Here is a 4,366-nt window from a genome sequence, read left to right as displayed (position 1 = left end):
TTTTTGGACTATACAAATGATATTAGCACAAATGGGTGTTTCATCCAATACATTTATGGAGAGTTTTATGCCAAGTGGGGGTCTACACGCGTAAAGATTAAGCAGTATGGTGTATGGTGGACAAACATGGTGAAAGGTTGATGGATGAGTACAAAGAAGTACAATTATGCATTGACATGTCTGACCGCCATATTTACAACACTTGTGTGCTACTCTTTTTGTATCGTCCGAGTAAATTACAGTTGTACGATTTTTGTTGTTGGCATTCGGTGTGGTGTTAATTCATATGATATGTTGGGAGCAGGTTCATGGGTGAATCGTAGGTGGGGCTCACTAATCATGGGTCTAGCAAATTAGATGGTTTTGCTTCAGTTTTACTAGCGAAAAATGTCGTGTGGATGACCCAAGCAGTAAAACGTATCTACCAATCCCATGTTGTCCTCGAGCCTTACGCCTCTCCACCTCCTTTTCCCTTCTCTCCCCATCATCCTTCTCTTCTCAATCTCCAGCGCCTGGTTCCCGCAGCCTCTCCTTCCTCCTCACCTTGTTCCCCGAGATCAACCTCTTCCTAGCACCCCGATGAGCTATCATGACCTCCCCTCATCATCTTCTCTTCTCTCAGTCAACACGTCACATTCCTTCTTCGTTCCCTTCACCACTACCCCAACACCTCTCCGTCCAACATCGCAGGCCCAACCCCACACCTGCACCACAAATTCTCCACTGGACCTCGTCTGCAGCACGTGGTGGCTGAGACGTGGCCGCACCATGCTTTACCAACTCCCATGTGTGCTCTATCCCAGGTTTCCAAATTCCTCTCAGCAGATCTGAATGGAAACCGAAAGTGGATTGTAGGCATGGTGGCAGGAGGGACTCCTCCAGAGGTCCTTGTTTCTCTCCTATCGATCTGGGTAGCCATCGCCCCGAGCCGTGAAGCAGTGGCGGATGGTGCTCCATATCATCACCTCTCCCCCACATCGGTCGTGGTCCTCTTTGCGTCCGGAATATCAAGATTTTTCGTTAAGTTCATACCCGGTAGTGCTTTGGTGTTTCATGCTACTATCCGACTAGAGGAGGTAGGGAGAGAACATGCTAGCCCGATGGTGCTGGTCATGGACGATTTTAGCACAATGCTGGTCATGGACGATTTTAGCACAAAGATTTTTCTACTGTATGGAATCATTTATTTCTTCACTATCACCATTGGGCTCGTTCATGGTGTTTACATTTATATGGACATAACCATCTATTCTTAATTATATAAATGTCAACCAAAAGAAAAACATAAGATTAAAGTCACATGTGACATCTATTGAAAGAGAGACTCAATGGATCTTGGATGTCTCTTTAATTTCCGGGATTCAGAAAAACAAAGTAGAAATATAAAAAAAAGCAGAATAACAAAAATATACCATTCAACATGAGCAGAGGACGGTGGTAGCTTAAATTTTTACAAATCTAACGCCGAATCGCATGACCTACAATACTTGGTCCTACTGGCCATTTGATACAACTATAATTCAATCAGGTATAGTTTCGTCATGGTGGTTGCCCACGACTGCCGAGGTCCACTGCTGAGCCACCTGCTCAGTAAGCAAGCATGGCATATTTCTAACTAGCTTCTACTGTTGTGGAGTTGCCACCATGATACAAGCGCGGCCACGGGGCCTGATCTCATCAGCGCACCCCTTGAAATTTGCTTCGGTCTGCAGAGATTAATTTGAGCCGGGCTTTTTGGGAGTCAGCGACATAACAGCTAGTATATGAAAAGTTACATGCACGTTAATTAATTACGTGACTACATTCTTCAACGCAACATGCGGAGGAGTTTGTTCCCTTCAAATTCACCTACCGCACCTACTGCCAATGAAGCCTAACGTGCATTGTGTGTTTGGATTCAAATCTAAAACTATCCCTAGTCCTAGGGATACATCAGAGACCTATGAAGTGAAACAAGACCCATGCTCTTATTCCCGGTGTCTCCTATTCCCCACTACTAATCTATTGCATACTCTCTTCGTCCCGTCTCATCCAGATTTATACTACTACCGTTGGCCTTTCCCATCAATGACCAATTGATATGATAGCTACAATCGTGTGTGTTGCCCAACAGACCCCGATTCTTGTCGGGAGAAGACGGATGAGTAATATATATGGACCCACATGCACAATATATATGGACCCACATACCAGCTAGTACATTGATTCCAGGTGAAGTATCTCGTGAAAACCAACAACCAATGGAAACTTGGAAAGTCCCCACCAGTTCGGTAAGGAACATAATGACTGAGATCACAGGTGGGATCATAGTCAACAACTCAAATCTGGTATTGCAGATAACCCTCCTCTTCTCTTATCCACCATCAGGAAGGTTTGATCCCTTCGTCTTCGACATTGTGGCGCGATGTTGACTTGCCCTCTATCTGATGGTATTGATCTAGAGGCCCAATGGGCCAAAACGAAAATAAACGACTAGAAATAAGTTACATTAAAGAGAGAAACATTGTGGCACGATGTTGACTTGCCCTCTATCTGTTGGTATTGACCTAGAGGCCCAATGGGCCAAAACGAAAATAAACGACTAGAAATAAGTTACGTTAAAAAGAGAAACAGGGAAGTCAGGAACCAACGTTCGTCCCCTCGATCTCAACTAACGCGCCCTGATCGGGGGCAACCTAACCAACTATGGTTTTGGTCCCCTGTCGCCAGCGCACATAAAAAGATGGGGGAGCAGCCGGCACCTACGCTAGACGAGTTCTCGTAAGGTTTACTCCTGCTCCCCACATCCCAAAACCCTAACCGATCTGGGGGAGCACTGCACAACGGGAAGATCATCTCCTACCTCTGCCCTTGTTCCAGGGCAGTGCCGGTGGCGCCCAGAGGGACGCCGCTACCCGCTGCTAACGTCTACCCCAAGCCTGCATCATGCCTGCATCGAGCAGGCACGGGACTTCGCATCGCCTACACCAATGGCTTCTTCCATTGGTGGTAAGATCACTCAACCCCTCTGTTCTCATGCAATTAGGCGATCTGCATTCTAGGCATAAGATCCAATCTATCCTATTGGATTAAGTCTAACAATGGTATCTTGAGCCATAATATGCCTAGATTAGATCCCTAATGATGTTTTGTTTATGTTAGTGTGCTTAAGTAAGTCCAGATCATCACTGTTAAAGGTTAATGATTAATGTTTTGTCAAATTGCCCTCTGTTGAAGTCAAGATTAATCTCTTGGGTTAAGAGGTTTTGCTTAAAGTATAATTGGCCATGGGTCAGTGCTAATTATCCAATGATTATGACCAATCATGTTCTGTTAGTTTAATTCTGCCACACTTCCGCATTAAGATATGTTGATTAGCACTGATTTAAGCTCCTATTGGTGCCATTAGAACGTGATGAATCGGCGAAATTAAAGGAAACAAACCATCATACCAATTCCGCCAAACCCTAGAGAATCCCCAATTCTGGAACCCTATAATATTTTCCCCATTTATGAAATCCCAAATCAGAACCCTAATGCATGAAGTTTAAGAAAATAAGAGATGTTGGGCTCACTTAAATGATGCCAGTGTTCGGGGCCGCACGGCCGCCGCCGTGCGTGCATGCCATGGCTGGAACGCTGCCGTCTCTCGGGGAGGCGTGCGGAAGGATGCAGCCGCCGCTGCTGCGCAAATGGACGCGTGCGTCGCCTGGCCTCTGCGCCTTGCACGCTGTCATCAGCTTCGAAGTATCACGCCGGCAACCACCGAAGAAATGGACCTCCCACCGCTTAATAGGGCCATGTGCGCGTCGCCGGCAGCCACCCTCGACGGAAGAGCGCGCCGGACTTGGTCCACTACACGCTCATCCGGCGAGGGCTGCCACCGCGCAGCCATGGCCGGCCTGCCTTCAGCTACCAATGCGGGCGCCGTCGCGTGGTCGCGTGGTCACTCACTTGAGCGGAGAAATCGGGAGGAGATGGGGAAATGAGGGCTAGGGTTTGACCCTGGCCAGTTTTGTTCCGAGCGGAACGAACGCCGCCGTCGGATCGATCGGACGGCTGAGAGCGACGGGTGGCTCAGGGCAGGCCTCCGGGCATTATACGGGTCTCTTTAGCACCTGGGCTTCGGCCCAAGTTGTCTTAGCCCGCATAAAAGGTGTTTTTTTTTTATGTTTTCGTGTGCTGGGCTAGAAACTTAACGGGCTGTCGTGGTTTGATGGGCTAAAATTAAAGTTTCTGTGTATTTTCTGTTTATTCAGTGTATTTTACGTAGTATGATTATCCTCAAAATGTTCTGCACTGTTATATATATATGCCAGAAAAATGATGCTGAAAATTATTTTAGTTTTCTTAATAGAATGGAACCAACGAGAAATTTTATTTAGAA

The 4,366-nt window shown here is 46.7% G+C and overlaps 1 long non-coding RNA gene across 1 annotated transcript; it reads right to left on the bottom strand.

Moving 5' to 3' along the window:
• Nucleotides 1-1,331: 1,331 nt before the first annotated feature.
• Nucleotides 1,332-3,950, bottom strand: LOC119287900. The gene is made up of 2 exons (XR_005141009.1): nt 3,555-3,950; nt 1,332-2,437 (listed from the first exon to the last, which is right to left on the bottom strand). It is a non-coding gene; the product is annotated as an uncharacterized LOC119287900 (long non-coding RNA).
• Nucleotides 3,951-4,366: the final 416 nt, after the last annotated feature.

The sequence above is a fragment of the Triticum dicoccoides genome, chromosome 4A, assembly GCF_002162155.2.
Source record: "Triticum dicoccoides isolate Atlit2015 ecotype Zavitan chromosome 4A, WEW_v2.0, whole genome shotgun sequence".
Lineage (NCBI taxonomy): Eukaryota > Viridiplantae > Streptophyta > Magnoliopsida > Poales > Poaceae > Triticum > Triticum dicoccoides.
Note: the sequence above shows the minus strand (reverse complement) of the source record. Positions and strands in the feature narration are given on the sequence as shown.